This window comes from Durio zibethinus, unplaced genomic scaffold (assembly GCF_047325235.1).
Source record: "Durio zibethinus cultivar Kanyao isolate XHJ-2024 unplaced genomic scaffold, ASM4732523v1 HiC_scaffold_388, whole genome shotgun sequence".
In the NCBI taxonomy this organism is placed as follows: domain Eukaryota; kingdom Viridiplantae; phylum Streptophyta; class Magnoliopsida; order Malvales; family Malvaceae; genus Durio; species Durio zibethinus.
Window position 1 is genome coordinate 246300 of NW_028323011.1, and position 11201 is coordinate 257500.

The window sequence follows — 11201 nt, forward strand, 5'->3', positions numbered from 1 at the left end:
AGACGCAGAAGAAGCTGTCCCCCAAGCAGGCGAGATGGCAAGATTTTCTTGCAGAATTTGATTTCCAGATGGAGTACAAGCCAGGACGGGCGAACTTAGTGGCAGACGCCCTGAGCAGAAAGGCTAACCTTGCTGCCATTAGCCAACCAGAGGGGTCACTGGTACCGCGCATCAAGGAGGGACTTGCGCATGATCCTACAGCCAAGGCTTTGATGGAGTACGCCCAGCAAGGTAAGACTAGGCGGTTTTGGTTGCAGGATGGGTTGCTGTACACCAGGGGCAGTAGACTGTTTGTGCCGCAGCACGGGAAGCTCCGCAAGGAAGTTTTGCAAGAGTGTCATGATTCAAGGTGGGCTGGACACCCAGGAGTGAGCCGCACCTTGGCGCTGATCGAGGACCGGTACTACTGGCCGCACATGAGGGACGATGTGGAGGCCTATGTGAAGACTTGTCTTGTGTGCCAACAGGACAAGGTGGAGCTCAAGAAACCAGGAGGTCTCTTGGAGCCATTGCCAGTGCCAGAGCGACCATGGGAGAGTGTTTCTCTGGACTTTATAGTCGGTCTACCCAAGACAGAGGGGTTTGGAAGCATCATGGTAGTGGTGGACAGGTTTTCCAAATATGGAATCTTCATTCCAGCAACCAAGGAGTGCCCAGCCGAGGAGGCAGCTCGATTGTTCCTGAAGAACATGGTGAAGTACTGGGGAGTGCCGAGGACCATTGTTAGTGATCGGGACGGGCGTTTCACGGGCAGGTTCTGGACTGAGTTGTTCAAGCTGTTGGGGTCAGACTTGAACTTTTCCACCAGCATGCATCCGCAGACCGATGGGCAGACAGAACGTGTGAATGGACTACTGGAGGTCTACCTCAGGCACTATGTGAGTGCCACACAAAGGGACTGGCCAAAGCTACTGGATATTGCGCAGTTTTCCTACAACTTGCAAAGGAGCGAGGCAACGAACCAGAGCCCATTTGAGGTTGTGACAGGGCAACAACCACTAACACCCGGTTCGATTGCTGCAGGTTATACAGGGCCGAATCCAGCAGCATACAAGTTTGCCAAGGCATGGCAGGAGCAAGCTGACTTGGCCAGAGTTTGTCTACACAAGGCGGCCAAGAGGTCGAAGAAGTGGGCAGACCAGAAGAGGCGGGATGTGCAGTTCCAGGTTGGAGACTTGGTGTTGGTGAAGCTGCATCCCATTGTGCGCCACAGGGGGCTGCACAAAGGCCTAGTCCGGAGGTATGAGGGACCTTTCCGAGTAGTCAAGAGAGTAGGCAAGGTTGCCTACAAGCTGGATATGCCACCCAAGCCGAGGGTACAGCCGGTGTTCCATGTGAGCATGCTCAAGCCGTTCCATGAGGATGAGGGAGATCCAGGACGGGCAGAGTCAAAGCGTGCACCGTTGGGAGCAAGGGCCTCATATGAGAAGGAGGTCCACAGCATTATGGCTGACCGGGAAGTGAGACGGAAGAACTATCAACCAAGACATGAGTACTTGGTGCGCTGGAAGGGACTTCCAGACAGTGAGGCGAGCTGGGAACCAGCAGAGGACTTATGGCAGTTCGGGGACCAGATCAGGCAGTACCATGCAGAAGACGCAACGAGGGCGTTGCGCAATCAGGTGGGGGAGAATGTCACGCCCTGGGCGGGCGCGCCAGGCACATCAGCCAGACCAGCAGGCGAGCCAGCAGCTAAGGCCCGCAGACCAGGCGTGCTGGCGGGTATCAGTGCGCAAAGCCTATCAAACGAGCTCCAAACGCCCGCCCATCTTGCAGGCCAACTCATGAGACCAAGGCCTGGCATTTGGGCTGCCCGCACCACATCCAGAAGGGCCCGAGGTGCTGGATACGCAAGGGAAGCTTCTGGAACCAGGCAGGATCAGCATCAGCATCCTGGCAGATTTGGTTGACCCTGAAAATCAGGAACCAGCATCTTGATTAAATGTAATCCCATGATTGTAGCCTTTATTTTAGGGATTTGCCATTAAGTTGTAGCTGGAGCCTCAACTATAAATAGAGGGCTGCTCCACCCTCATTTGTACACCATCAAACACTTCTGTTTCAGTGAATACAAGAGCATTTCCAGAATTCTGTTTTCCTATCCTGTTTCTCTTTAACTTGCGTAATCAGCCCTTCCCTTTGTTCTAGTGCCCGCACGCTTGTGTTTTAGGCTGACTTAGGCATCAAGGACGAGATTCCAAGCCTAAGGCCGCACGGATTCTGAGTCTAAGGTCGGAGCCCGTGACACGGGCGCTTGCCTCGACCACCATCGGCACACGCTCCGCCCTGGTGCGGTCGGTTGCCTCGAGCACCATCGGCACACGCTGGGCCCTGGTGCGGCAGGTTGCCTCGACCACCATCGGCACACGCTGGGCCCTGGTGCGGGTGTCACGCCCTGGGCGGGCGCGCCAGGCACATCAGCCAGACCAGCAGGCGAGCCAGCAGCTAAGGCCCGCAGACCAGGCGTGCTGGCGGGTATCAGTGCGCAAAGCCTATCAAACGAGCTCCAAACGCCCGCCCATCTTGCAGGCCAACTCATGAGACCAAGGCCTGGCATTTGGGCTGCCCGCACCACATCCAGAAGGGCCCGAGGTGCTGGATACGCAAGGGAAGCTTCTGGAACCAGGCAGGATCAGCATCAGCATCCTGGCAGATTTGGTTGACCCTGAAAATCAGGAACCAGCATCTTGATTAAATGTAATCCCATGATTGTAGCCTTTATTTTAGGGATTTGCCATTAAGTTGTAGCTGGAGCCTCAACTATAAATAGAGGGCTGCTCCACCCTCATTTGTACACCATCAAACACTTCTGTTTCAGTGAATACAAGAGCATTTCCAGAATTCTGTTTTTCTGTCCTGTTTCTCTTTAACTTGCGTAATCAGCCCTTCCCTTTGTTCTAGTGCCCGCACGCTTGTGTTTTAGGCTGACTTAGGCATCAAGGACGAGATTCCAAGCCTAAGGCCGCACGGATTCTGAGTCTAAGGTCGGAGCCCGTGACAGTTGGTATCAGAGCAAGTTCGATTCTGCGTGTTTGTGTTGTGCAGGTTAGATCGTGATTGAGGAGATGGCATCCCAAAGCGACGTTGCTAGCCAACAACCAGAGGCCCAGGAGCATGGGCGAGGAAGAGGCAAGAAAGCTTGTTCTAGAGATATCTGGTCTACCATGGACGGTAGGCTGGCCAAGGTGGAGGTGACCATAGGCGACATGGGGGAGAAGCTGGAGGAAGTAGAAACTCACATTGCATCGCTAGACTCCATGGGGGAGGAGATCCAAAGTGAGCTAGCAGCTGCTCTCAACAATGGCCTGGATGCGATCACCCAAAAGAATGAATCCTTGGAGGCGGAAGTTCTGACTTTGCGAGATGGCATGGAGGCCATGCGCCATGGCATGGAGGCCATGCGCCAGCGGATGGAGGAGCTTACCAGTGAGCTCGTGACTTGCAAGACTGCCATTGGGAATGGCATGTTTGCTGGAGTGTCCAGATCCAGATTAGATGTCCCCAAGCCTAAGGAGTTTAAGGGGACTAGGGCGGCCAAGGAAGTAGACAATTACCTTTGGGGTATGGAGCAGTATTTCCAGGCCATGGGCATGCAAGACGAGGCGATAAAGGTAAGCACCGCTGCTATGTATCTCACTGATGTAGCCTTATTGTGGTGGAGGCGCAGGTGTGATGATGTCAGGCGTGGGAACGCCAAGATTGGAACCTGGGCAGAGTTCCAAAAAGAGTTCAGAGAACAATTTTACCCGGAGTATGCCGATGATGAGGCACGGGCAAAGTTGCGCAGGTTGAGCCAGCAAGGGAACATAAGAGAGTATGTTCAAAAATTCTCTGAACTGATGCTACAGATCTCGGATCTAGGCGAGAAGGACGCATTCTTTGCTTTCATGGATGGGCTGAAGCCGTGGGTGAAGCATGAGCTACAAAGGAGGGGAGTTCATGACTTGGCTAAAGCCATGACCACTGCCGAGGCGTTGATAGAGTTCAAGCCTCTGAACAAGTTCGAGTCTACCAAGCCCAAGGGTAAGGGCAGGGACGATAGGGACCGGAAGAAGCAGTCCAATGGGAAGGACCGTGACCGGGAGTCCAAGGATGGAGACCGAGACCGTTCAACCAAGGATGGCGAGAGGAAGCCATCAGCAGGCAAGTGGAAAGCAAAGGGGGACCGAGAACCACTAGCATGCTACCTATGTGGAGGGAGCCACATAGCGCGCAATTGCCCGCAGAAGGGCAAGCTGGCTGCTGTAGACAGGGAGTCTGACGAGGAGCCAGAGTCAGGGGCAGCAAAGCTTGGGTCGTTGGTGCTCAATGCTGTCCAGAGTAAGGGGAGCCGCAAGCCAAAGGGCTTGATGTTTGCGGATCTGATGGTTGCGGGTCAGAAGGTGAGCGCACTGGTGGACACAGGTGCCTCACATCTTTTCATTTCAGGTGATGGAGCCCGGAAGCTCAGACTAAAGGTGCAGAAAGGGACTGGTACCATTAAGACGGTGAACTCCAAGGAAGTTCCAGCCATTGGAGTAGCACGGGGAGTGGAGTTACAGCTTGGAGATTGGAAAGGCAAGGAGACCATTGAGGTAATACCCCTTGACGACTATGAGTTTGTGATTGGGTTGGATTTCCTTGTTCGGATTAACGCCCTCCTTGTGCCTTTTGCCGATTGTGTTTGCATCTTGGATGCACGGTGCCAATGCCTAGTACCATTGAGGAGAGGGTCTGGAGTTGGGTCACGGGTGGTGTCAGCCATCCAATTTGCCAAGGCGGTAAGCAGACAAGAAGACACCTTCTTGGCAGCCCTGAAATATGATGAGCCAAGGGAGAAGGAGACCGAGTCACCCTTGGAGGTGCTAAAGGTGCTGAAGACCTTTAGTGATGTGATGCCCGCAAAGCTGCCTAGCAAGCTACCACCTAAGAGGGAGGTGGACCACAAGATCGAGCTGGTGTCCGAGGCCAAGCCACCAGCCAGAGCCCCTTACCGAATGTCTCCACCAGAGTTGGAGGAGTTGAGGAAGCAGCTCAAAGAGTTAGTTGATGCTGGCTTCATCAGGCCATCGAAAGCACCCTATGGTGCACCGGTTCTATTCCAGCGCAAGCATGATGGGTCGTTGCGGCTGTGCATAGACTACCGGGCTTTGAACAAGCTGACCATCAAGAACAAGTACCCCATCCCACTCATTGCGGACTTGTTCGATCAACTTGGGAGCGCAAGGTGGTTCACCAAGCTGGATTTGAGGTCAGGCTATTATCAAGTCAGGATCGCAGAGGGAGATGAGCAAAAGACAGCATGTGTCACTCGGTATGGTTCGTATGAGTTCTTGGTGATGCCTTTCGGACTCACGAATGCCCCAGCAACATTCTGCACCCTTATGAACAAGGTACTTCAGTCATTCCTTGATCGGTTTGTTGTGGTTTATTTGGATGACATTGTGATCTACAGCCAGACTTTGGGAGAGCATGTAGACCACTTGAGACAGGTGTTCGAGGTGTTGCGGGCGCACAAGCTGTTTGTCAAGAGGGAGAAGTGCTCATTCGCCCAGCAGGAGATCCCATTCCTGGGCCACATAGTGGGAGGTGGCAGGATACGCATGGATGAAGGCAAGATAGACGCCATCCTGGAGTGGCAACCACCAGCCAAGGTCACTGAGTTGAGATCGTTCCTTGGGCTGGTTAACTACTACAGGCGCTTCATCAAGGGTCACTCAGCAATAGCCACGCCATTGACTGACTTGCTCAAGAAAGGGAGAGCATGGGAGTGGAGCGCAGGGTGCCAGGAAGCCTTTGACAGGTTAAAGCGGGCTGTGACCGAGGAGCCAGTCTTGGCCTTGCCAGACCATGCCAAGCCGTATGAGGTGCATACGGATGCATCATACTTTGCCATAGGGGGCGTGCTGATGCAAGAGGGACGTCCAGTCGCGTTTGAAAGCAGGAAGCTGAACGAGACTGAACGCAAGTACACGGTCCAAGAGAAGGAGATGACTGCAGTGGTGCACTGCTTGCGCACTTGGCGCCATTACCTGTTGGGGTCGAGGTTCGTGGTGAGAACGGACAATGTGGCGACCAGCTACTTCCAGACGCAGAAGAAGCTGTCCCCCAAGCAGGCGAGATGGCAAGATTTTCTTGCAGAATTTGATTTCCAGATGGAGTACAAGCCAGGACGGGCGAACCTAGTGGCAGACGCCCTGAGCAGGAAGGCTAACCTTGCTGCCATTAGCCAACCAGAGGGGTCACTGGTGCCGCGCATCAAGGAGGGACTTGCGCATGATCCTACAGCCAAGGCTCTGATGGAGTACGCCCAGCAAGGTAAGACTAGGCGGTTTTGGTTGCAGGATGGGTTGCTGTACACCAGGGGCAGTAGACTGTTTGTGCCGCAGCACGGGAAGCTCCGCAAGGAAGTTTTGCAAGAGTGTCATGATTCAAGGTGGGCTGGACACCCAGGAGTGAGCCGCACCTTGGCGCTGATCGAGGACCGGTACTACTGGCCTCACATGAGGGACGATGTGGAGGCCTATGTGAAGACTTGTCTTGTGTGCCAACAGGACAAGGTGGAGCTCAAGAAACCAGGGGGTCTCTTGGAGCCATTGCCAGTGCCAGAGCGACCATGGGAGAGTGTTTCTCTGGACTTTATAGTCGGTCTACCCAAGACAGAGGGGTTTGGAAGCATCATGGTAGTGGTGGACAGGTTTTCCAAATATGGAATCTTCATTCCAGCAACCAAGGAGTGCCCAGCCGAGGAGGCAGCTCGATTGTTCCTGAAGAACATGGTGAAGTACTGGGGAGTGCCGAGGACCATTGTTAGTGATCGGGACGGGCGTTTCACGGGCAGGTTCTGGACTGAGTTGTTCAAGCTGTTGGGGTCAAACTTGAACTTTTCCACCAGCATGCATCCGCAGACCGATGGGCAGACAGAACGTGTGAATGGACTACTGGAGGTCTACCTCAGGCACTATGTGAGTGCCACACAAAGGGACTGGCCAAAGCTACTGGATATTGCGCAGTTTTCCTACAACTTGCAAAGGAGCGAGGCAACGAACCAGAGCCCATTTGAGGTTGTGACAGGGCAACAACCACTAACACCCGGTTCGATTGCTGCAGGTTATACAGGGCCAAATCCAGCAGCATACAAGTTTGCCAAGGCATGGCAGGAGCAAGCTGACTTGGCCAGAGTTTGTCTACACAAGGCGGCCAAGAGGTCGAAGAAGTGGGCAGACCAGAAGAGGCGGGATGTGCAGTTCCAGGTTGGAGACTTGGTGTTGGTGAAGCTGCATCCCATTGTGCGCCACAGGGGGCTGCACAAAGGCCTAGTCCGGAGGTATGAGGGACCTTTCCGAGTAGTCAAGAGAGTAGGCAAGGTTGCCTACAAGCTGGATATGCCACCCAAGCCGAGGGTACACCCGGTGTTCCATGTGAGCATGCTCAAGCCGTTCCATGAGGATGAGGGAGATCCAGGACGGGCAGAGTCAAAGCGTGCACCGTTGGGAGCAAGGGCCTCATATGAGAAGGAGGTCCACAGCATTATGGCTGACCGGGAAGTGAGACGGAAGAACTATCAACCAAGACATGAGTACTTGGTGCGCTGGAAGGGACTTCCAGACAGTGAGGCGAGCTGGGAACCAGCAGAGGACTTATGGCAGTTCGGGGACCAGATCAGGCAGTACCATGCAGAAGACGCAACGAGGGCGTTGCGCAATCAGGTGGGGGAGAATGTCACGCCCTGGGCGGGCGCGCCAGGCACATCAGCCAGACCAGCAGGCGAGCCAGCAGCTAAGGCCCGCAGACCAGGCGTGCTGGCGGGTATCAGTGCGCAAAGCCTATCAAACGAGCTCCAAACGCCCGCCCATCTTGCAGGCCAACTCATGAGACCAAGGCCTGGCATTTGGGCTACCCGCACCACATCCAGAAGGGCCCGAGGTGCTGGATACGCAAGGGAAGCTTCTGGAACCAGGCAGGATCAGCATCAGCATCCTGGCAGATTTGGTTGACCCTGAAAATCAGGAACCAGCATCTTGATTAAATGTAATCCCATGATTGTAGCCTTTATTTTAGGGATTTGCCATTAAGTTGTAGCTGGAGCCTCAACTATAAATAGAGGGCTGCTCCACCCTCATTTGTACACCATCAAACACTTCTGTTTCAGTGAATACAAGAGCATTTCCAGAATTCTGTTTTCCTATCCTGTTTCTCTTTAACTTGCGTAATCAGCCCTTCCCTTTGTTCTAGTGCCCGCACGCTTGTGTTTTAGGCTGACTTAGGCATCAAGGACGAGATTCCAAGCCTAAGGCCGCACGGATTCTGAGTCTAAGGTCGGAGCCCGTGACACGGGCGCTTGCCTCGACCACCATCGGCACACGCTGGGCCCTGGTGCGGCAGGTTGCCTCGACCACCATCGGCACACGCTGGGCCCTGGTGCGGGCGCTTGCCTCGAGCACCATCGGCACACGCTCGGCCCTGGTGCGGTCGGTTGCCTCGAGCACCATCGGCACACGCTGGGCCCTGGTGCGGCAGGTTGCCTCGACCATCATCGGCAGCCTCGACCACCATCGGCACACGCTGGGCCCTGGTGCGGGCGGTTGCCTCGACCACCATCGGCACACGCTGGGCCCTGGTGCGGTCGGTTGCCTCGAGCACCATCGGCGCACGCTGGGCCCTGGTGCGGCAGGTTGCCTCGAGCACCATCGGCACACGCTGGGCCCTGGTGCGGCAGGTTGCCTCGACCACCATCGGCACACGCTGGGCCCTGGTGCGGGCGGTTGCCTCGACCACCATCGGCACACGCTGGGCCCTGGTGCGGGCGCTTGCCTCGAGCACCATCCGCACACGCTGGGCCCTGGTGCGGCAGGTTGCCTCGAGCACCATCGGCACACGCTGGGCCCTGGTGCGGCAGGTTGCCTCGAGCACCATCGGCACACGCTGGGCCCTGGTGCGGGAGCTTGCCTCGAGCGCCATCGGCACACGCTGGGCCCTGGTGCGGCAGGTTGCCTCGAGCACCATCGGCACACGCTGGGCCCTGGTGCGGTCGGTTGCCTCGAGCACCATCGGCACACGCTGGGCGCTGGTGCGGGCGCTTGCCTCGACCAGCATCGGCACACGCTGGGCCCTGGTGCGGCAGGTTGCCCCGATCACCATCGGCACACGCTGGGCCCTGGTGCGACAGGTTGCCTCGAGCACCATCGGCACACTATCGGCCCTGGTGCGGGCGGTTGCCTCGACCACCATCGGCACACGCTGGGCCCTGGTGCGGGCGCTTGCCTCGAGCACCATCGGCACACGCTGGGCCCTGGTGCGGGCGGTTGCCTCGAGCACCATCGGCACACGCTGGGCCCTGGTGGGTTTAGGCACATCTTCAAATTTCTGCCGTGCCAATGCCATTTTTATGGCTTGTAAATTCATACAATGGTCCCCTAAGCCTTCTCGTGAAGTTTCGTTGGAAGATGACTCGTTTTCTATTTTTCATGATTTTCGAAACTTTTTGCGGTTCGGGATTTTTTAAAATTTTTTTATAAGGATTTTTGGCCCCAAATTTTGTAGGCATGATCCTTCTATTTTTGTTGGCATGCACAAAAAAATTCAGCTAAAAACTCGAAGTAGAGAAGATTTTGTGACCGTTTGAAAAAAGTGTCCCCATTTCAGACACTTTAACGGCTACTGGTAGCAAACCTGTAAAATCTCAAATGCTCTTTAAGGGGGTGTGAATTCTCAGAGGTTTGATGAGGGATAGGGGGCCAACACAAGGCCAAGTACCAGCACCCATCGCACATCATGTGCGCACACCCCCCCGGCCCCCCTCCCAATCGCCGGAACCCCAATGCCGCCGGTCAGGTTCTCCGGCGGTACTCCGGCGATGCTCCGGCGATGCTCCGGCGATGCTGTCCTGAGTGAAAAAAATGCGGCACCAGCACATGCTGGAGCCAAGCATGGGCACCGTGGCTCAAAATCGAACTTCGGCCAAGGCCTCGACCATCAATGGCACATGATGACGCATGGTGATGGCACATGCATCGACCATCATCGGCATAGGCTGCCCTTCGGTACGGGCACTTGCCTCGACCGCCATCGGCACAAGCTGGGCCCTGGTGTGGGTTGTTGCCTCGATCACAATCGGCACATGCTGAGCCTTGGTGCGGGCGGTTGCCTCGAGCACCATCGGCAGACCCTGGGCCCTGGTGCGGCCGGTTGCCCCGATAACCATCGACACACGCTGGGCCCTGGGGCGGGCGCTTGCCCCCAGCACCATCGGCACACGCTGGGCCCTGGTGCGGGCGCTTGCCTCGACCACCATCGGCACACGCTGGGCACTGGTGCGGGCGCTTGCCTCGACCACCATCGGCACACGCTGGGCCCTGGTGCGGGCGCTTGCCCCCAGCACCATCGGCACACGCTGGGCCCTGGTGCGGGCGGTTGCCCCCAGCACCATCGGCACACGCAGGGCCCTGGTGCGGGCGGTTGCCCCGAACACCATCGGCACAAGCCGGCCCTTGGTGCGGGCTCCTGGCTCGACCACCATCGGCACACGCCGGCCCTTGGTGCGGCCGGTTGCCTCGACCACCATCGGCACACGCTCGGCCTTGGTGAGGGCGCTTGCCTCGACCACCATCGGCACACGCTGGGCCCTGGTGCGGGCGCTTGCCTCGACCACCATCGGCACACGCTCGGCCTTGGTGCGGGCGCTTGCCTCGACCACCATCGGCACACGCTGGGCCCTGGTGCGGGCGGTTGCCTCGACCACCATCGGCACACGCTCGGCCTTGGTGAGGGCGCTTGCCTCGACCACCATCGGCACACGCTCGGCCTTGGTGCGGGCGGTTGCCTCGACCACCATCGGCACACGCTGGGCCCTGGTGCTGGCGGTTGCCTCGACCACCATCGGCACACGCTGGGCCCTGGTGCGGGCGGTTGCCTCGAACACCATCGGCACAAGCCGGCCCTTGGTGCGGGTGGTTGCCTCGAGCACCATCGGCACACGCTGGGCCCTGGTGCGGGCGGTTGCCTCGACCACCATCGGCACACGCTGGGCCCTGGTGCGGACGGTTGCCTCGAGCACCATGGGCACACGCTGGCCCTTGGTGCGGGCTCTTGCCTCGACCACCATCAGCAGAAGATGGCCCCTACGTCGAACACCATCGATACATGCCGGGCCTTGGTGTGGGCACATGCCTCGAGCTGGTGCGGGCGGTTGCCTCGACCACCATCGGCTCACGTTGGCCCTT